General features: G+C 42.7%; 1 protein-coding gene across 3 annotated transcripts in view; it reads right to left on the reverse strand.

Annotated features, from left to right (window-relative positions):
* Positions 1-23,307, reverse strand: part of DENND2B (DENN domain containing 2B) — a 155,713-nt gene that overhangs the window by 115,546 nt on the left and 16,860 nt on the right. Inside the window, exon 3 of one of the 3 annotated variants that reach the window (XM_069471145.1) lies at positions 16,602-16,642. The exons of 1 other annotated variant lie outside the window; for it this stretch is intronic. The gene's annotated coding sequence lies outside the window, so the exon portion shown is untranslated. Of the gene's footprint in view, positions 1-16,601; positions 16,650-23,307 lie in introns of those variants that run through there. One more of the 3 variants, XM_069471133.1, reaches the window with a different exon arrangement.

Here is a 23,307-nt window from a genome sequence, read left to right on the forward strand (position 1 = left end):
CCTTTCTGGAGGAAAAGATGGAGATTCAGGCTTCTAGCCTAAGGACAGCAGGAGAGAAAATGCCAAATACAGAATGGGAAATGGCCTGGGAAGTGCCTGGAAGGGCACTGAGGCCTGCCAGGGACTCACAACTAGCCATCAGTCAGAGACAAAGCAGAATTGGCAATATCTAACCAAGTACTCTTGAAAGATAATCTGTCTACGGCAAATCAAGCAGTATCTACCTGAGCTCTACTAGGGTCTTCAGATTAACAAAACAAATTCTCCCTCTAGATGGCAATCCCAGCCTTCCTCTGCCTGGGAGCCACATGTGGCAGGACCTCCGGTGTATTGGCCACCACTACACGTAACTTCATTTGCACCGCCTTCCTAGGAAAACAGAGAAATACCCATTCTGTGCTCAAGTCCTAGCATTTTATGATAGGATATTCTCCCAGGTCCTTACTCCTGCCCTAATCCCCTCTACCTCTCCCCACCACCTCCAACCCTAAGGCTCTGAACTAGAGAAGTGTGGAATTTGGCCTGTAATTCTCTGATCCCACAGCCCTGTGGTGAAGCAGCCACTGGACACCTTCACGCTGGGTTGAGCCCAGTCTGCCAATCTTCATGCACTTCACTTCCACTCAGCTCACAACCCTCAGTACGAAGCCTGAGGTTCAGATCCCCCGGACGGAAAGTACTCAGTGGCTTGTTCCAGTTTTTTGGAGTATCTGTCAACAATGTTCATATATAAGCTAATTTCCTGAAATCTCTCAAATCCACAGGCCCCGTCCACTGTCCCTCATTTTAACACTGAAACTCATAAACACAGGCTTGGGACCAGGGAAGCCGGAACCAAGGAGGCAATATCCCAGACACCCACTAAAAGCACCATTTTACCTTTCCAGAATGGACCTTCCAGGCTTACTGGGCTTAGAAGTCTGAGTTCAACCAAGATCTTAACCTATCATGACTGACTGAGGCTTTAGGACTAGAGTGGATAGGGTACAAAGTGGGGGGAAAAGGACGAGATTGGGGAGTAAGAGAAATGTGGACTCGCACTGCTTTTCTATGGTTAACCAAGGAAATACCTTGAGCCTGAGAAAGAAGTACCCCTCAGAGTAAGATCTGTGCAGGGCTGTGGGAATTAAGACCAGACTGCGTCAGCTCATCCATCCTAGCGCCCCTGATTTTCCCTGGCTAGACTGATTCTCTACCTTTACCCCAGCTCTCCTCAGAACAGTCTACCATTCCAGCATCATTCCAGCGTCAACCATGCCTCACTGCCTTGTGTTTTAGTGCACCAAGGCTTATTCACTCCTGCTAGCCTGTAATATTCTTACTCTGAATCTTAGTTTAGAGCTCTGTATCAAGTATAATTAATAAACTTTTAATGAATGAACTAGTAAAACCAACCAACTATTCAGTTCAACTAATAAGGCCATCAACAATGTCACCACAGAACCTAAACCATTTGGTACTTAACACTTCAGAGTAATCCAGAGTGTCCAAGGTGTGGTGTGTATATAAGATAATTGTAAGTGGTATAAGGACAAACTTTTTTTTTTGGAGACAGAGTCTCGTTCTGTCACCCTGGCTAGAGTGCAGTGGCATCATCACAGCTCACCGCAACCTCAAACTCCTGGCTCAAGTGATCCTTCTGCCTCAGCCTCCCAATTACCTGGGACTACAGGGATTTGCCACCACGCCCAGCTAATTTTTTCTATTTTTAATAGAGAGGTCTCACTCTTGCTGAGGCTGGTCTCGAACTCCTGACCTCAAGCGATCCTCCCATCTCAGCCTCCCAGAGTGCTAGGATTACAGGCATGAGCTATTATATTGCACCCGCCCTCAACAAACATTTTTTTAAATTTTAATGCTTCTATATTTATCTTAATGTACATAAGAACAAAGACAACCAGCTATTAACTTGATTATCACAGATCTCACTGATGAGACCAATAATAAAGTACGTATGTTTTTTGTTTGCTTTTAGTTTTGTTTTGTAGTAGGTAAAAGTTTAAGGAGAGATAGGATATTTGCATAGCTTCAAAATATCTCTCCCAAAATATTTATTAATCACAAAAGCAGAAATAGTTAACTTGACAGCAGAGAAACTGGGAGATCTTAACCAAGTGATCAACATTAACACCACTTGCAAGACGACATATTGGCATCACGTGCCCCTGATATGATGCACTAAGAAGGGCATTTCACCTCTGTGGTGCTCTTTCCAAAAACACACGACCTCAATATAATTACAAGAAAACATCAAGTAAACCCAACTTGAGGGACATTTTACAAAATACCCGACCTGCACTCCTTAAAAGTGTCAAGGTCATAAATGGACAGACTGATGAATTGTCACAGACTGGAGGAGACTAAGGAGACACAACAACTAAATGCAATGGGGGATCCTGGATTAGATCCTGGAATAGCAAAGGAGTTTAATGGGAAAAACTGGTGAACTCCAAATTAAGTCTATCTATAGTTTACACTGTATCAATATTAATCTGTTAGTTTTGATAACTGTACCATAGTTATATGAGATTAGAGGAACTTGTACTGTCTTTGCAACTTTTCTGTAAGTCTAAAATTATTTCAAAATAAGAAGTTTTTACAAAGTCAATTTAAAGATAAATAAAAGTATATGTAGTACATGGTTATGGCAAAAAAAAAAAAATCATAAAGGTAGGTAAGAATGATTCAAATTTGGGAAGCACTAGAGTAGTCACCCTGAACAACCTATACCCAAGAAAAATTGTCCCCAGACTGAGAATCACTGCTGTAGAAGAATATTTGATAAAATAGGAAAATGTTCACTTTTACATTACTTGGGTGGGAGGGAGTAACCAATCATCCCTTTTTGTTAAAAATATATATTATATATATATAACCCATAGGAAAAAGTCTGTGATAACCTATGCCGCAAACAAGGCACAGATGACATTTATTAAATAGTAAATGGGATATAGCTTTTGGAAAGTAACTTATCGATTAAAATGCTCATATCCTTTGATTCTGTCCCCTCACTTTGAGAGAGTATTCTGAAAGAAAATTCCTAAGCATGAGAAATAAACGTATGTTCCCAGCATTATTTACAATAAAAATATGGCTGGGCGTGGTGATTCACACCTGTAATCCCAGCAGTTTGGGAGGCTGAGGCAGGAGGATCACTTGAGGCCAGGAGTTCAAAACCAGCCTTAGCAAGAGTGAGACCCCATCTCTACAAAAAGTAAAAAATTATCCAATGGCGGTGGCACATGTCTGTAGTTCCTGCTAGTAGGGAGGCTGAGGCAGGAGGATTACTTGACCCCAGGAGTTTGAGGTTGCAGTGAGCTATGGTGATGCCACTGCACTCTAGCTGGGATGACAAAGTAAGACCCTGCCTCAAAAAAAAAAAAAAAAAAATTAGAAACCTCCATATCAATCATTACTAGATTAGTAATTTTGAAGTTATGTTTTTACAACAACCGATAGTAAAAAAAAATTTTTTATATTGTAATCCACTATTTGCCTGTGTGAGAGCATGTGCATATGTGAAAAACTAAACCAAAAAAGATTCTCAAATACTTACCTTTACTATGTATGATGCTCTCTGCTATTTTCAATTCTATTCTATTTCATTAAGAAAACAAATAAAGCTTGTAGAGCCCCACTAAACTGATTTCCTGACCCACTACTGGATTACAATCTGTAGTCTGAAAATTGCACTAGATGGGCATTGTGCAGCCATTATATATGGGCAACAGTGAGACCCCCATCTCTACAAAAAATAAAAAAAAAATTAGCCAGGTGCGATGGTGCACACCTATAGTCCTATAGCCTCAGGAGGCTGAGGCAGGAGGATTGCTTGAGCCCAGGAGTTGGTGGTTGCAGTGAGCAATGATGACGCTACTACATTCTAGCCTGGGCAACTGAACAAGACCCTGCCTCAAAAAAAAAAAATTAGCTGGGTGTGGTGGAGCATGTCTGTAGTCTCAGCTACTTGGGAGGCTGAGGTGGGAGGATCACTTGAACCCAGGAATTCCAGGCTGCAGTGAGCTGTGACCACCACTGCACTCTAGCCTGGGTTATAGATCGAGACCCCGTCTCTAAAAAAATAACATAACATAACATAAAATAAAATAAGCAGTATCATAGGCAAAACTCCAGAACAGAATATATAAAAAGTGACAAGGACTTGGAGAAAGAAACAGTGATAACAGGAGATTAAGTACAAGTCATGCCAAAAAACATCATTACTTTTATTTAATGAGGTTTTTATATAATTATTATAGAGAATAAAGGAGATAATACATGTAAAACACTCAGCAATAGCTGGTAAGTGATCCATAAATAAATAGTTTAGGGACGTTAATAATATGCATACATATTTACACAATATATATTTGTGTATGATATATTAAATGTCATATAAATAAACACACACATATGCATATAGCAAAGAATGTCAGGGAAATAATTTATCTGGACTTCACAAAAATCTCTCCTGATCTTGTGGATAAAACAGAGATACACAGGCAGCTGGATGAACTGGTAACTCTGGAAAACTGGCCCTGAACATTGTTGCAAATGGATAAATAACCAGGAACAGCAGCTCTGGAATGCTTAGAAGTTTGGGGACTTCCCATCTATTTTACCACATTTATCGATTTGCATATATTGAACTATCCTTGCATTCCAGGGATAAATCCTACTTGATCATGGTGCATGATCCTTTTAATGTGTTGTTGAATTTAGTTTGCTAGTATTTTGTTGAGGATTTTTGTATCTATGTTCAGCAGAGATTCTGGCCTATAATACTCTTTTCTTTCTCCATTTGTTCTAGATCACATCATGGTCACCCTTTATCAATGACTTCTATAAGGCATGCTTATCAAATATGCATATGATAAATTAATTGAGAGAGAGAATTAATATACAACAGATAATCAGAGAGGCTACCACAAACTGGAACCATAGGTTAAATACAGCAAGATGAAATTTTTAAAGGGCAAAATAAATAATTTTACACTTAGGTTTAGAAAAAAACTGCATGACAACAGGATGAAGATGGTACAAGTGAAAAAGACCTAAGGAAAGGTCCAATATAAGTCAAGTGATGAGTCAATGTAATTTTAACTGACGAAATACAGAGCCCATATCAAATGAGGTCCACGTCCTACTCTGCTCCACTCTACTTAGAACAAAAGTGCTTCCAGGGGACACACACTGTATTTGCAGACCTAGGGGTAAATAGAATTTGAATAACATTTCATTCAAGTATACTGAAACAAAAGAAAGAAAATCAAGTCTGTGGAACCCCTTAAACTGAGATATAAGACAGCATATCTGATTTATGAGGCTGTAAGTCCTCCTGCAGAACAGGAGGATAGAAAACTACCACCTTCATCCCCATGGAGTTATCTCTGGGGAAACTCATGGCACAGAAGAGACAGCAGGGCCCTGCCTGATCTGCCCTTTGCCTCTCCTGCTACTCACATCAAAACCTCCCAACTGGGGCTCTGACCATCCAAGCTCTAGCAAAGACACAGAACAGCTCAAGAATCCGAACAATTTTTCCTCATCATCTCCCCACACTATGGTTAACCATGATCAGAATCAAAATGTCATAGTTTTAACTATCAGAGTGAATTCTGGTGGATCTTCAACCTTCTATACTAAGATGTCATCTGATAGCTGTTTGTAAGCAAGGACGCGGGTTTTAATGCTATAACTGAAACATTAGATGGTAGGAATGCAGCATTTCAGCTTCCTCAGGCATTGCTGGAATATATACAGAGCAGCTTATCTCCCATATGGAAGATTATAATGCTTTTTCCAAGGACTTACGAAAAGAGAAAAGCAGTGGCCTCTCAAAATCCAGTTCCTATCCTAGGAACGTGGAAGGTGGCCCTAGTTTCATACTAAATAAACTTCACCATCCAACAGTGCCATTTTTAAAAACATCCTCTTTTTCTCCAAGGTTAAGAACCTAGAAGTTTCTAATCTGTGCGATGATTTGCCCTTTCTTAACAATACATGCACTGGGTACGTCTTATTTTTATGCAAAAGTCAGCTAGTTTGCCTTTGTATAAAGAAGTACTTATAAATGTTCATTCACTTAGAAATACTGAGGAACCTATGAAATAGAGGAAAAATCAGAACCGTCTCCCCCTCCATGCAAGGAAGGGAAGATGGCTGAGATGATGAGGAAAAACAGAGGAACACGTAGGGAGAAGGGAGAGGAGAGAGCAATTTAAGATCCTGAAGAGCGGAAACAGGAGCAAGCTTGTCTGAGGATAGCAAATTTGGGGGAATTCCTGAGCATTAGTCCCAGGGATGTCAAGGAACATACTTGACCACCACTTAGCCTTTTGAATTTGAAGGAAAGAAAGAATTCAGCAAGCCCTTTATCCCCTCGGTGTCTGGGGCTCCTTTATCCTGGGGCAGCACAATTGCCTACACCCCATCTAACTGGGTGGCTAACACTGCTAATGACTGGGAGGAGAAGGACAGAAGGAAAAGAACAAAGGGTCAAGGACTCCTGTACCCAGCACAGTGAATGCCAGCAGAAGACTTCCTTTCACAAGGCCATGGGACTCCAGAGACTAAAACTGGGAGAAACCATGCGTACCTCAAACCGGAACAAACCAAGGAAGTCAACCATTTCACAGTCCTCTTGAAGGTGGTGAAAGATTGTAACCACTCATCATCAATGCAGATAACATCTGCCATCAGTAATGCATGACACACCTCTTCCAAGGAAAACGCCCACAAGAGATGAAGAGGGGAAAATTCCGGAAGGTGAGGCTTGACTCTGTCTGTGTATTCCCAAGACAGTTACTGAGTTACCACTGCTTTAATTAAATGATCTGTTTCCTTTCAGATTCACGATTTCTCCAAACACACTCAGCAAAAGCATAGCCACCAGCCAATCACAGGGGGTCAGAGACCCAGAGAGAGATGTGGAAGTTATCAGAGGCAAAGACGGAGACTCGTGGTGGGGATTTGGAGGTTTAAAGGGGTTTCTGTTTTGCTGTTATTGTTTTAATAAATGAGACTATCTCAGCAAGCTTCTGACAGACCTTTCAGATAAGATGATTTACCAGCCCACAAACATCCTTCCTCTGCTTTTCAGGTAGTCCATTTCCTCCTTAAATCCCTGGTGCACCACAGTGGCAGCAGGGAAGGGGAGATGGGGTGGACTGCAGCAATGTTATCTAGAGAAGGAAAAGGAAAATGTGAGAAATGGACCCCACCAGATGGCTGTGGAATTCGGGATAGAAACCAAGGACAAGGCTATTCAGCCTCAACTAAGAGCACTATGAAGTTTATCACCATGAGAACCTTTAGGAAGAGAGCTGCTTCCACCAACAGTGGCTGGGTCAGAGACCGAAAGCAAGTGAAGGAGCACATGGAGCCTCACTTCGGCCTCATTCCTTTTACTTCCACTTCTAGAAGTGCCTGGACACAGAGCTGCCTACCTTCAACAAAACTCAGCAGTTATGGCTGCACCTTAGACTCACACAGGAGCCCAGCCCCCAGACAAAGCAAAGATTTCCTACTCCCCAGGATGCTGCACTTCTCTGGTTTGTCTCCAGGGGCTCCTGGGCAGCTGTATCCGTGGGCAAGCTGAGGGTCAGGACACAGACCACAAGAGCAGACTATATGAGGGGCACACTCCTCAAAATGGTTCCGAGGACACTGAAGGTGACTTTCATCTCTGTTTTTCTTTCTTCAATCGTGATCCCTCTTCTGCTGCCTCTCCTGTGGTATGGGACAGTGAGAATGGAAACAAGGAGGGAGAATCGAGAACTCTTTTAGTAGAAAACAAGAACTTAGAGGATAATTGGCTGTGGAGGTGAGGAAGGGTCCAGGATGACTCCCAGGTTCTGCCTTGGATCACTGAGTGCCAGTCACCACATCAGGAAACAGACAAAAGAAAATATTCCAAGGCGCCCTGCTGTAGTCATGTCTGAATTTAACCAAGAGGGGAAGTTGCTCCAACAGAGGAAGTTAATTAGACAACAGGAAAGACAAGAGCAGAGAGGATAGAGATGGAAGACAGGGAATGAGACAAGAAAAACAGTGAAGGAGAAAAAACAAAAAAGGAAAGGAGGGAGGCAAAGGGGAAGGGAGGAGAGAGTGTGCGTGTTTGTGTGTGCGCAGGTGCGCACACGCAGGAGCACATCTTAAGAGAAGGTGGGGAGAGAAAGTGGAAAACCCAAACTGAGCCCCAAGTCTACAAATACCGAGTCCTTGGCGCTGACAATTGCTGCCCAAAGTCTACTGCAGCAGAGTTTTGTCCTCCTTGGCAATTAGGTTCTGTGGTCAGCACGTAAGGTGAAAATCACGTGGAGTCAAATTATTCTTAAAATTCCCTTGGAAAGGCACCATACTGGAGACCAGCCACAGTCTCTCAGGAAGCCCAGTTCAGTACGTTTCATATGTTATTTTTGTACACTCTTAAGAATCTCAGAACTAAACGGACCTCGTCTGTGGTTCTCAAAAACAATTCTTAGTAATGGAACCACTGATATGGTCTGCATACTTCTGAATAAATTTCCTTGAGCTCAAAGAGATTGGTAATCACCTAATGTTACCCAGCGAGACAGATCTTCCTCTGACCCCACAACCTCCCTACTGCTCTTGTCTTAAAACTGCCCTGGGAGGGAGAAGACCTAGATCGAAGGTCCTGCTCTACCACTAAACAGCTGTGTGAGCTGGGAAGAGTCCCTGCCCTCTCTTGGCTCCAATCTCCCCTTCTGTAAAATGAAGCCAGACTAGATGAACTGTAAGAGCCCAGACAACTCCAAACTACCTGCTGAATGAAAAGTGCTTTGAAAAGTGCAAAGTACTTCACAAATCTATCAGTACTGGTCAACTCTCACAGGTCAGAAATTGTGGTGAGCTCTGCCTCTCTCCTCAACTTCATCCATAATATTCCATTCTAGGTCCTGTCTATTCTTCATTGGAATATTCTCTAGGATTCACCCCCTTCCTCTCTATTCCTGTTGCTGAGCTCTCATGTCCTTTAACAGGTCTCCTTACTACCAGTCTGTCCTTTCCAAAATTACCCCACTTTCTTCTACAAGAGAGATTTCCACAAAATTCCACTTTCACTGCATCACATCCCATGTCCTATGTCCCGCGGCAAGACATCCAGAGTTCAAATTTCTGGCTCTGCTCTGCCACACCTGCCACTCCAAGGCAGACATCACAATGACCCTGGAGGGCCGCATTCTGGTTGTGAGCCCTTGAGGTCCTCCACTTTTAGGGCACACCCCACCTCTCCTTTGCTTACAAAGTCAACCCAACTTCCAAAGACCAGAAAAATTCTGCCTCCTCCAAGAAAACTTTTCTCTGGTTTTAAGACATAACTTTCTTGTTCTGAACCATAAATATATTCGTGGTTGGTAAACCAACATAGTTGAGATCTTCAATATTCTCTGATTATTTAACAAATACTGTCTCTCCCAACAGATTATAAATTCTCTCAGGTCAGAAAATAAGCTTTATATAAAATGTGCATCACAATGTTGGTTAAGCTGAAAAATTCAGTGAGGGCTGAACTGCCTGACTGCTGGAGAGCAAGATCTTGCTGTTGTCTCCCGCCCATGACAATCCATAGGGAATGCTGGGGGTGCAGGGGGAGGAGGAGAGAGCCCTCTCAACCCCCTCTTCAGATGCTCAAACCAACCTCTTCTCTAAGGATGAGGCTGAGCACAACAGAGCAGCGTGCTGACAGTTACATTTAGCCCCATTCTTAATGTCCTGATCAGCCTGTGTGATAGCAGCGGCTGCTCACAATGCCTGACAGTGATGAGAAGATAAAAGAAAGAAAGAGGCACAGAGGGAAGAAGAGCCAAGACTAGTAGTAATCTTCTAATATACATTTCAGATCTGGGCCCTTGAGGGAGGTCTGCTTCAAATTAAGCCCCATCTGCTCTCAAGCTGCACAGAGGTAGGGCACCCATGAGAAAGCATCTATACCCTGCCAGGGCACAGACACCTCAAGGCCAAGCCAGCAAGGACTGGCAGCTGCAAAGAAGCTTCTCATCCTAAGAGCAGCCAACAAACTGGGAGCTGGAGACTCTGGCTGACCTCCTCTCAGACCCAGTGCCTCTGCCCCAGAACACCCCATACCAGGACCTCCCTGATAGGCAAGCATCACACAGGTATATTATGAACATAGGGTGGGGAGGGCTGTTGGGAGACCAGCCCAATTCCCGGAGGAAAGTATCCTGGCCCTCATACCCAAGGTACTCAGCAATGTAAGTACAACCAAGCATGCCCAAACCTACCCTCCAACTACTCTGGCCTCTAGCCACTCTGCAAAAATCCCCAGCTTTCATGCCCTCCACAGCCAGTCTCTGTGATCCCCTTTCCAGATTTACTATCCTTTCCTGTTTATTAGAAGTGTTCATTCCCACTCTCCACTTGCCGCTCCCCACCCCCCGCCCCCACACACACCCTTGGACAGACTCAGGGCAAGGTCCTCCCCCTCAGGCTCAACTTCTACCCAGTGTGTTCATGTTTTACGGTGCGTTCTTGGGCCCTTTCTACTCTATAGGAGCTGCTGATGCTGCCCTCAGAAAGATTTTAAGCCAAGTAAGAATGGCAACTGCATTCAGGGGCCAGGGGAGTCCCACAAACCATTCAGAGTATCAACACAGCCAGACTGGGGAGACACCCAATTACAGGGAGCAGATTCTCTCACCTGCTTCTAAGCTCCTTCCTCACAAAAGACATCTGCTGCATCCACCTCCAGTGCCAAAGATGGATCACAGGACACTGAGCACTGATCTTTCTCCTCACACTCTCCTCTTCCAGAGTGGCAGGGAGACAGGAAAGCAAGCTGGAAAAAGTTTTTAAAGGACTCAGTACCACACCACATCCCATGAAAAGCTAGCTCCTGGCTCCAGGATTGCAAAAAAAGGCAATTCCACCTTCAAACTCCTGGTTACCTTCAGTAGCTAGTCTCAGCATACCAGCTTTAGCATTCCTCCTCACAGAGGCTTGCAGCAACCGCACCCCACACAGCCCCTGAGGCAGAGAGTTGGGCAGAAAGGAATGCAGACAGCTTCCCAGAAGTGCCCCGCTGAGGAGGAAACCAACAGCTTACCCACAGCTTCCTGGGCCCAGAAGGGGAGGCACTGGGCTCTCAGAAAAAGGACTTTGGCAGCTCAGAGACTGTGAAGGTTCTCATCTGTGAAAGCCCAAAGGAGGGGAAAACACAGCGGTGGGAAGACGCCCCGACAGAACAAGCCTGAGCTGGCCCCAGATGGTGTCGACTGAGTAGTGGATATGCGTGAATGTGAGCAAGGGTCTTACAGACACCCCTAGCTATCCAGTCACAAAGAAGCCCAAAGCAGGCCTGAGGATGGGGATGTCTGATCCTCTTAGTATAAGCTTTGGCATCACCTGCTTTCCAGGCAGCAGGCTTCATTTTCTAACACATCTTGGGGGAAGAGGGTGGAACCTGAGGGAAGCCCAACTTCTGACAGAAAAACAAAGCTGGGAAGCAGATGGGCTGAGCTGGCTCCAGTGCCTCCCAGCTCTATTCTCTCTGTCATGCTTCAGAGGTCATAAAGCTTTTTCCAGCCCTACTGTCAGTTGTGGGCTTCCCAAGAAGCCCCACCGCCGTTCCCAGAAGAATACACACAGGTGAGGCTGAGCAAAGGGGAGATCTTCCCCACAGAAGTGCTTTCTCCTATTTGTCACGCAAATTTTGACTTTGTTGAGGCTCTGTTCTAGGATAAGCATAGCATAGAAAGAAAGTTGTTAGAAATGCCTTCCTGTTGTACACTAAGTGTCCATATTAAGGGTATCAAAAGAAAATAAAAAAATAATCTTAATTTAAAAGGATTTAAATTATAAACTGCTTTCCTTTCCAAGGGCAATTTCTAAGACAGATTCCATAAAACCCAGACAAGACTTCCCCATCTTACCTCATATACACCCCCCTCTTTGCAAACCTTAATCAGTTGTTAGCATTAACACAAAATACACACACAGACACACATATGTGTCTGTTCATTCTTCAAAGCTTTGTTTCCACAGCCAAGGATGCAAGATCTCTTCCAATTACAGGTCCCTGTGGGGACAGCAGGAGGCAGAGAGTCAGACAAGGCTTTTCCCAAGCAAAGGCCTTGGCTGCCAATAGGACTGGGGGTGGCTCCAGACACCCCCCCACGCAGGAAGAAGGCTAAGCACCTGGAATCTCCCCGTCTTCCACAGCACCAGTAAACCAGCTGATGTCATCTCTCTGGTAGCCACATGTCTGTCTCCCAGTCCCTGAGATTTCACCCATCCTTACCTCAAATTGCACAACAAGGGTCTGCAGCTGGTCAGTCCAGTTATTTACAGCCTGGTGGCTGATGAAGCCAAGGTCAAAGGTTTACTACTTATAAAAACCATTAGTTTCATCCTGCCCTGTGGTCACAGATTTTACTTCCAAACCGAGATCAAAATGCATGCTGCTTTTTACAAAGAGACAGGACCAAAGATAAACTCAAAACGAGCATCCCTGGGCACCACAGAAAGAAGGACAAAGAAAGATAAAATCAGCTATGGCTGTATTTTGGGAACAGTATGACACACACTGATCCCCAGGCAAGAACATCTGGATAAGTTTTCCCACCCTAACAGGAAATTTTCAGTAACCTGGAAGCTAGTACAGCTTGAAATTTTATTCAAAAAGTTGTTCCATTTTCCTGAATTGTTCATTCCACAAGGAGATACTGCAGTTTACACACACAGCACTGGGATGTCTTCGGTTTTCATAAATTAGCAGCATATGTATCCTACAGGAAATATACACAGCTTCAAACTAAAAGCTTTCCATTTAAGACCTGATACAGCATGGCAACAAGTATCTATTATTTTCTAGTCAAAAATGGGAGGTGGTACCTCCATTAACCGCACTAAACAACGTGTTTAAACAATGTGGTCCTGTCATAGTTAGATCATGATTTTCAAAGTGGGGGAAGCTCATCAGGCTTTAAGCTCAAGCACTTCCTGAAGTGATACACAGTTAAGAAGAAGAAAAGTGCTTTGGCAAAGTTGGGGATACCACACTCCAGCACCTCTCGCCTAGAGACTCAGGCACAGGAGGAAGCATCACGCTTTCCTGACCTAACTCCGGGCACCCCTTAGAAGTACTTTTCTTCCTCTCCACACGATGGGAATAGCCCCTTTTATAGCAACATCACCAGTAGGGGTCAGAGGGTGAACAGACTGTGTTTCCACTGAACACTCCTTTATCAATTAGTCATTTTTTTTAATTATTTATTTTTTTAGAGACAGTGTCTCACTCTGTTACCCATGCTGGAGTGCAGTGGTGCCATCATAGCTCACTATAACCTCAAACTCCTGGGCTCAGGTGATCCTTCCACCTCAGTCTCCCAAGTAGCTGAGACTACAAATACATGGCACCACCCCCAGCTATTTTTCTACTTTTTGTAGAGACAAGGTCTCGCCCTTGCTCAGGCTGGTCTTGAACTCCTGGCTTCAAGAGACCCTTCCAAAGTGCTAGGATTACAGGTGTGGGCCACCACACTCTGCCTATTTTGGGGGATTTTAAAAGGTCTCAAGAACAAGCCTGATGGCACTGATTCTTCACCTGTCTACTTTCATTCCCAATGCCTGCTTTCCTTTCAGAAGTATTCTTGGTGTCATGCTTACCAGCTATGATTAAGGCTAGCTTTTACCCCACAATCAAAGAGGAAAGGCGACAAGGAGAGTGTTTCCTGAGCTAACTAAGCAAAATAGGTAAGAGAGAAAGGGAAGGAAGATGAAGGGTAAAGAGGATGTAAGTAGGATTTTAAAAATTGCTACCAGAGGGGGAAGTGAATTACCTATGATCAGTGGGAGATATAGAAGCCAGTGGGTTCATGAGTACCTAGAACTGGAGTAGCAGGAAGGACACTTCAGGCACTATGTGACAGTTACCAGTTGGGTCACCTGCCTAGGACAACTTGGCTTAAGATTAAATGAGGTATGGGCAAGTACCAAATGCCAGACATAGGCTTGCAACTCCTATCAAGCCCAAATCAAACCAATAGTTCAACCTGATGGTGTTGGCATTCACAATGAACAGGTCTACAGAGCCCACAAGGAATGCTCACTGCCTGTTCTCTTGGAGCTAGCTGGGTACCTATCTATCTATCTTAAGAAAAGGAACTATCCCAGAGTTCTATGTCACTCAGCTCTAACAGTAAAGTAGTAAAGTAGAAGATACCCTCATTGGTGATATACACTCAGCATAGAGTCAGGGCTTATAGAATACAAAAAACTATGGGATGAGCACTGTGGTCAATGTCACAGGGACTTAGAGATAAAGAAAGAATTGCAGAATAGCAGAGAAGGCCTACTTGAAAGCATACAGAGCCAATTACAGAGCTCTTCTCTCCAAAACCATTCTACCTAGTTCAGTGACTTCCTCTAGCAAATATCAGCAGCCTGAGAGCCTCTCAAGGTCAAGGCACAGCAATAGTGAGCAGGTGTCCTCATCACTAACCCTGCAAAGACAAGTATCCCTCTGCACTTATTTATGAAAGTTTTGGGTTTTTTTTTTAAATTTTCTTTCTTTTATTTTTATTGTCTTCTAGCCCCCAGAATTGGGAAGGAAAGTTTCTACCCTACAAACGACCACAGGGCAGTTTCAAAAAACTTTGGAGATTGTCTTTGTCCAACTCATTCTGCACTAGAGGAAACCAACACAAATCTTTAACTGGAAAGAAAAAAAGCATAAACTAGGCAAGATCTGATTTAAATCCTCGAAGTCATTTCAGAAGGCGACAGGAGTAAGGAAGAAATGAAGCTCTGCCTGGGTTAAGTATGTGTATGCTGGGGAGGAAGGCTGTGGCTTACAGAGGCAAAAGTTAAACCATTTTGTTTCTTCTTTAAAGACCTGCTTCTCAGGGAACGCCAAGGGGGCATTTCTCAGTTCTTCTGTCTCCTTTTATTTCCTAGTTTCTGGTGATAGGATCCCCCAAATACCCTCCTCTTCCCTGCTGGAACCACATCATACCACCTTCAGGGCACAAGAATTGGAACACAGCCATGAACAGAAAGAGCAATCAACAAATGCAGAATTTTGACATGTTAGCAAACATTTAAGGTTTCTGGAAGCTACAGCTTTCAAGGGTCAATCTCTACATGATGGGGAAATCAAAGCCAGGTGAAGATCTGGGCTGAGTTTCAAATATTCCTGGGTTTATAAAGGAGGTGGAAGGTGGGAGGAAGAATTCTGGAATTGAACTTGCAGAAGGCCAGGCCTCCCACATCCCAAGGGTGACAGCAAACAGGTGTGGACCCAGAGCAAGCCCAGGGATGGACAAAGCAGTTATCTCCTGGAGTGAGACCCTTATCAGAAAATTTCCATTTTTTTTTTACATTTTATATTTTTTCAAAGTGACTACATATAGTAATTTTATCTGTTTTGGGGTCATTTGAGTTCCCTTCCAGTTCCACTAAGGATGCTCATGGTAAGGGTTCCCTGCCTCTTGCCCACTTAGTCTCTCCTTGGATCCCTCCCACCCAGGCTTACTCTGTAGGTTCTCATGTCACACCCATAGAGTCCTGTCTTCTTTATCATGAAATAAGGTCCCTTTTGACAAAAGGAAATTGAGAATAGAAATGTGCCTCGCGCAAGATCACACTGCAAATTAGTAGCACAGCAGGTATTAGAATCCAATTCTCTAAAGTCTAGTCCAGTGCTCTTTCCAACTGACCACAATACCTCTGTTATAGGAGAAACATCTGCCCTAGAGCACCAAGACCAAGAATCAAAACAGTTTACTGCATGTCTTTTAAAGCAAAACAACATAGCCAGAATGTTTGGCAGAAACTAACTAAATATTTCCTCTGTGACCTATGCCAGAAGGGAAAACTGTGGGAGTGGGGTAGGCACAGCACTCACGGAAACTGGGAAGACCACCGCAAAGGCCAGCAGATGGGTGATAAGAGAGGAAAAATGCAATCTTAAACTGAAGACAAGCAGGGGGCAAAGGAATCAGAGTTTACAAAAAACAAAAAGGTGGCTGAGATTTTTAAAAAAGGATTCTAGATCTAAATGGGAATGTGAATAGACTGTCATCTAAGAGGGAAATCATTCACAAGAAAACTTAGGAGGACTATCTTTATAAACTTGAGGTGGAAGGAGAATTCTTAAAGAGGACACAAAAAGTGCTAACCAAGGAAAAAATTGATAAAAAGGATATGGAACTAAAATCTCAGGGCAACACAGAAGCAATGACCATTCTTAGGCCTATAACATAGACCTATGTAGAAGCAACACAATGTAGAAAACCAAGCACCAAACTCTTAACACCAAGGTCTGAACTGAAACAAGAAAGGAAAGAGAATGTACACTATTCTGTCCAAACAGAAGCTGGAATAAAGCTTATGATACGATAAAGTAGACAGGAACCTACAGGTGTGAGATGGACACCTGGGAAACCAAGGAGAGTGGATAGGCTAAAGACAGAGCACCATTACCACGGAGCGCCATTAGTGAAACTGGAAGGAAATTCAAGGGACCCAAACAAAGATCTTTGCTGGGAGAATTGAAGAGGTCACTACATAGAAGAACTAGGTCCAATGCTTAAAAAAAAAAAACAAAAAAAACCTACCTGAATTATCCAAGAGAGAAATTCTCCAAAGGGTGTGAAATCTGTGAAGAGAGTAGAGAAGTTGTTACCACCAATAAAATTCCCTTAAGCTTTCCAGTGACCTTTAAGAAAGCAAAATCTTCAAAAGGCAGACAGGATCACTCAATTGTGTCAGAGGATCTGGTATCAAGACTGCTCAAATGAACAAGAGGCACAGGCGCAGTGGTGCGCACCTGTGGTCCCAGGTACTCAGGAGATTGAGGCAGGAGGATCAATTCAGCCCAGGAGTTCGGGCATATAGTGCACTGTATTGCACCTGTAAATAACCACTGCACTCTAACCTCAGCAACACAATGAGGCCCTGTCCCTAAAACAAATAAAAATAAAAGGGGGGCTTCCACAAAGAACAAAGAGGCAGGCCTTCTAGCAGTGCTCCCAGGGGCAGTGGGTTTCCCTTGCCTCTACCGTGAGCCACAGTGAGAAGTAACACACAATGAAGGCTGTGCCTGCACTCTAGGTGGACAGGCTGACATTGGGAGAAAGAGTGAGATGACCATACCAGCAAATTGGGCCACTCGTGGTCACCCCTTCACAGGGTCCACCTCTCTTCTCACATGCCATACATACAGACTGGGGAAAGGGAAGGAAAAGAACCTGGAGCTCTCAACCTCAGAGGGTTCACACTCTACTTGAAGAGCCAGGACACACATTCCGAGAACCAGGAACCCCTGCATCAACACCTCAGGTTAACAAGCACCAATAAGCAGTCCAGACTCTAGGCTTGGAAGACTACTCTTTTTCTTAGTGCTGACAACTATGGCAGTGACAGGCAAATGAGAAAAGGTCTAATTTCAGGAGTGGAAGGGAATTTCAGCAGACAGATGAACTGCTTCCTAATTATGAACTGATTCATTTACTGGGCAAAGCCCATGAGACAAGGAGTTAATCCAAGGAGTGTATCGTTTTTTAAAAGGCAGCTCTTCCCCAGGTGGAAAAATTGAGAATGAAGACAAAAGGAAGGAGGGACCTCCATGGAAGCAGGGAAATCCCCCACCCAAGGCCTCATTTATAATCAAGGGCAGAAAGGATCAGACTAACATAAACAGGCCAGGGAAGCTAGTGTGCCCTTCTCCAGAGAGGCCAAAACACACACTTCCCCCAGCGTGGCCCCTGGAAAGGCAGAGGTAGGTGTTCCCTTGGACAAAGAGGTAGGCTAGAAGAGTTGGGGAATTCCCAAGATGCTTTCGGGCTCTCTTTCTGTTCCCAGGCACTCACAGCATTCACCAAAACTCCAGGGCACTGAGACCAGGTGGAAGGTGAAGCTAAGATTTTGCTGCTTGGAGAAAAATACAGTTTTTCTCCCCACAAGAAAGACTCAGAAGAAAATAACCAGACACAGCAACAGGACTACCCCCACATCTGAGCACCTAGGCCAGAGTCCTGCAGGCTCCCCACACCGATCCTTAGCACCAACGCAATAAACAGCTGTCCTAGAGCAAACAATGGCCCTTTGTCTGTGCCTCCTCCTTTAGATTATCTTGGAGCACCAAACAGGATAATTCCTTTGCAAGAGCAGTTCTAAATACTGGTCTAGGCCAAGATAAAAGTGTTTACCATCCATAGCATCCCTCTCAAATAAATCCCTACCTGTTCCATTCTGGGTAGTAGGGGTCTCATGCAGCCCCTGTCACCAGCCCAGTCCCCACCACACATAGGAAGCAAAGGCAGACAGGTCCTTGCAGGCCCTTCCTGGAGCCTTCACCAGTCAGACACCAGAGCTGCTACTCCTGCTTTCTTCCTGGCCTGGCCACAGAACTGAAAGCCTAAGAACTGTTCTTACTCCCTTCTTACCATCCACCAGAATATTCTATGTGGAGCGAAATGACATTGCTTATCAATACTGTTTTTATCAAAATACCTGTCAAAATGGACCCTCAACCATAACTGTGATTAAAAAAAAAATAAAGCATCAAACAAGCTGGACAGTCAAGCTTCTCCTGATGTTGTACCACCAAATAAAAATTTCCAAATGACAAACATCAAGCAATTTATGCTGTTAACTTTTCTTGATTCGAAATATTTTAAACCTAACCTAAGTCTGTAATAGATAAGTAGAAGGTTCTTTCTCAGCTGTCCTATTAACCAATTTTATTTACTCATTTATTTATTATTTTGGTTTACAAATATTTTTTCTTATATGATGTGAAGATGATAATAGGTTTGGGGTTTTTGCTTATTTTTAGTCCCTTTCCCTGGGAAAAAATAAAAAACTGGGAATCCTATCCTATGTTGGTTCTAAATCAAGAAACAAACAAACACTGTTTTGTGAAATCCCATATCCCTACAATGTCCCATGCTTCTCCCATTTTCCTTCACTGGGATAACTGGTGGCAGATAGATTCAGAGCCCACTTCTTCTAAACCATCACCAAGGACTAGATGCCATGGCACAAAATTCCCTTTCCATGAAACAGCAACACTCTGAAGAATTCTCAGTACCTTTCCCCTGATTCCTCTCCTGCAGCCAGCATTATTCCTCTCCCCAAATGCCTCCAGATCAAGGGTATTCAGAGTTTTTCAGAACAGTTAGCTGGATACCATGAGTTCCCTAACTCAATCCAGAAGACCCCTCATTTTCCATGATTACAACACAAGGAGACATCACAAAGTAGTGGAAAGGGCTTTGGAATAAATGAACCAGGATTCAAATTCTGGATCTTGGACAAGTTACTTGATCTGAGTCATGATTTCTTCCTCTCGCAGACAATTAATCAGATATATGAAAGTATCAAGTCATGAACGGCACACACAGTAGGCCCCCCTGTGCCGACTCAGTACTTCCCTGACAGCATTCTCTCCCCCCACAAAAGCTAGGCTTTTCAGAGATCTTTTTAAAAACAGAGAGCTGGAAATAATGATACAAAATACATTTTCCCACAAGAAATCAAAGCCATGCAGTGTTCTTTACCTTGCCTTGCTGGTCATATTCCCATAGCTGCCCTCAGTTGCTTTCCAGGCTCTTGGGAAAGGCCCAGACCATTTAATGGTCTATACCTCTCATTTCACCCTCTCAAGAGCCTGAAATTATGAATTATTAGGTGGCTCAGGGTTCTCTAAGGGCAAGGCTTTCAGTGTCATCCTGGAAAATATTAAAATATGGAAAAACCACTCATCCCACCACCTCGTGTTTCTGTGTATTATCGAATCAACCCTTAGATGGTTTCCTTTCGGAGTTCGTTCAATCTGCTCTACATGAACACTGCATCAGGTCTCTATCACTGTGCTGAACAAGTGTTCCAAAAGGGCAAAAAAAGTTTCATCAATTTTTTCAGGACCACGCAGTCTTATTTCACAACACGTCTTTTTATCATGAAAGCAAAAGATTTCCCTGTACCAGATGGGACAGAAGAGTGCCATGAGTGCTACCTTTTCCGGGACCACAGAGAGTTTACACAGGTGAATTCTTTACAACAAGGGTGATTTAGTAAATGCACATGTTAAATTTGATTCAATGTTTAGAACTTTGTAAAAGCTTCTCATAAAAAACAATTCAAAAATCAGGACAAAAATCCTGTACTGGCCCAAGGATCCCAAGTTTTGGTTCCAAAATTGTAGTCACCCTTTTTAATGACAAGCTGAGGGCCCCAACCAAGCATGTGGCCAGTGTGTGGAAAGAACCCTTGGATTGTAGCACAAATCTGTCTGCTCACTGCTATTGAGATACAAACTCTGCCAAAGGCCTCATTTTCCTTCCTTAGTCAAATGTAAATAAGAATCTCTATATTTGTAAGAATGTCCAGAAGATTATTAATATGGAAAACAGTCACTAGGAAGGAAGCACCTTTAAGGATCACTCTTGGACTGACTTACTCATGCTTAGCCCTCGACAACAGCTATCTCCACAGACCTCCAGCCCCACTGTCTCTCCTTTCTGGGCCATCCTGTCATATGGAATGCATAGATCCTGCCATAAATAATATACTGTCAGGATGTCATAAATTACCATCCTGTTCCCGCCACTCCTGCCCTTTCCCCCAAGGTTTTCCCGTTCTCTACCTCCAGGCCTTTTGCACATACTGCTCCCTCTTCTTGAAATGCCTTCCCACTTCCATTTGCTCAGCCAATCCCAACAATCCCTCAAGAGGCAGCTCCCACAGCACCTCCTCTGGTTGCTTCCCCTGACCCTGGGGCTTCCTTTGCATCTTTTCCTTGACATTCTTTGCTTTCCTCCAGTCAAGTACATGTATCATAGTACATGCTGGTTTATCATATGTGCCCCAAAATAATTTTATAAAACACATTATTCCCCATATATTTAATTTAATATTTAAATGTTTGCATCATAAACAGAAGATGTACTCTCTGGCATATTATAAATATTGGCATTTTATATATATATATTCACATTTTAAAACAGAACTACTACATTTCTTCCTCTTTACCTGCCAACCTTCCAAGGGCCAAGATTATGCCCTCTGTTCTCCATGCAGCCTCCTCACACCCTTTTGCTCATAGTTCTTATACCTCTAAACCCTGTCATTCTGTGTTTATATCACATGCATGCCATAAGGCTTCTAAGGTGCCCCATGAATCCACTTTTATTTTAGTATTAATCGTTGGCTCTTTATTGTAGGTGTTTTATGCCTCTCTGAGGACAGGGTCTGTGACTTATAAGTCTTCCTATATCACAGAGTCAGCCCTCGATGCGTTTACTGTGCAAGATAGCTACTTGCTTAGAGTTCCAATGGACATGCTGACTCCTGCCACTCATCCCAAATGTCTACCTCTTTTAGGTAATTAAACGTTCACTATGCACATCTGAACTCTTGGATCATTCATAGTCTCCAGCTTAGGGCTTCAAACTTGCTAAGCACTCAGTGAAGCTTTGACAAATCACTCACTCAGGTGCTGTTCTACTCGGAAGCTGCAGCACCAATTAGCCAGCTCTCCAGAGACGAGCCCTAATGATGTGTCTCACAGATACAAACCACATCCTAGCAGAGCATTCTCTCATCATGGGAGGGCTCTCCCTTCAAGCTAATCTTAACAAGAATGAAATCTGGAATTTCATTTCCCTCATACAAAGTCATTTCCCAAAATGGGGGTGGGGGAGAGGGTATACAATTAGGCGATCATTAATTAAACTCACCATTGCAAAATAAAAATGCCTCAATTCTTTAACCCTTTATAGTGAGCCTGAAATGGGATCTCAACAGTACATTTAAAAGGACTTCTCACAAATGTCAGTAAAGACAGTACAAACAAAATAGTCTGAAACTATGAAAGGAGTTTCAGAAGAATACATAAATAGGAAAAAGGTATAAGCAGTCAAAGAAAAAAGCTTATGGTAGAAAAGAAAAGCTAGTCCCTGTAATGGAATGCCTTCCTCACAGTAAGCACTCATTAAATATTTGTTATCAAATTTATACAATGGTTGATGTTGATTCTCAAGGAGATGAAACAGGCCATCATAACGACTGTAAGTATAAGTTGCGAAAGAAATAGTAGAAACATAAGTTCCACACTAAATCAATGAACAGATGAATGCAATAACAGAAGTGATGCTACAGAAAGAGCTAATCAGAAAAAGACATAAAATACAAGAATATATTTTTTAATGAAAGAAATAGACTCAAAGAATGCACAAGATGATAACCATAAGAAGGAATGCACCTCAGAGAACCACCCTGCAAATAATGGAAGTCTTTGAACAGATGGTCTCAAATCTTATATAATTAAAAGTTTAATAGGAAAAAAAAACTACCCAGAAACAATAGAAGGGTTTGATCCAAATACAAAAGATTTTCAGAATCCTGAATAAAAATCAACAACCAGGAACTACTACTGTGACATTCTTGTATTTTTTAAGTATTAATATATGAAAATTTTTAAAAACTCTGCATGTAGAGAAGACCCAAATCCAAATTTCTTCCAATTTTGCAGAGGATACAAGGCCAGATAGGCATATATAACTCTCAGAGAAAGTATTTTTACCTCAAATTATTTAACAAGATGAGTAGACAGACTCCTTGAACAAATAAAAAAGAAATATCTCTTAAAGCTTTGATCTTATCTTGAAAAATGTACCCATTATATACCTCACTCCAAAATGTGGCTGAAAGAACAAGTTTAAATGAGACTTAAGTGTTCTAAGTTTTAAAAATAAGACCAAATAACCAAAATCAATGGTTTCTCATTAAAATGATAAATAAAATGTTAAGTAGCGAAAGAATAATTGTCAAAACTGAATTATTAGTAAATAGATAACAAAAGTAAGAAGGAACAGAGAAAGTGGAGGAAGAGTAATATCAGCACATGAAAATAAATTAACAAGTAACTTTCACAGAGCTTCGTCACACAGTTCTCCCAACGTTTGTGCATATTTAAAAATAAGAAGTTTTAAAAATTAGTATTTAGTGGGAATCTACTAAGTACCTACTAAGTATAGGCACTGCCTATAAATGTGACACAAAGATAAAATGGCCACAAGAAAGAAACACAGTAAAGCAGAGGTTCTTAACCTAGGGTTCATCCAGGGAAATATCCATGATTTCTATTGATGACAATGTCACAGGTACTGCTACTACTGTGTTTTATTGTCTATATTCAGAACTAAAAGAAATACCAAATTTCAGTCGGGGTAAGTGAAAATTATGATGTAATTTTTTTTCCTACCCAAGCTGCAGACCCTTTGAAATCTATCCATGGCACTCCAAGGGTTACATCAT

This window comes from Eulemur rufifrons, chromosome 6 (genome assembly GCF_041146395.1).
Source record: "Eulemur rufifrons isolate Redbay chromosome 6, OSU_ERuf_1, whole genome shotgun sequence".
NCBI classification, from domain to species: domain Eukaryota; kingdom Metazoa; phylum Chordata; class Mammalia; order Primates; family Lemuridae; genus Eulemur; species Eulemur rufifrons.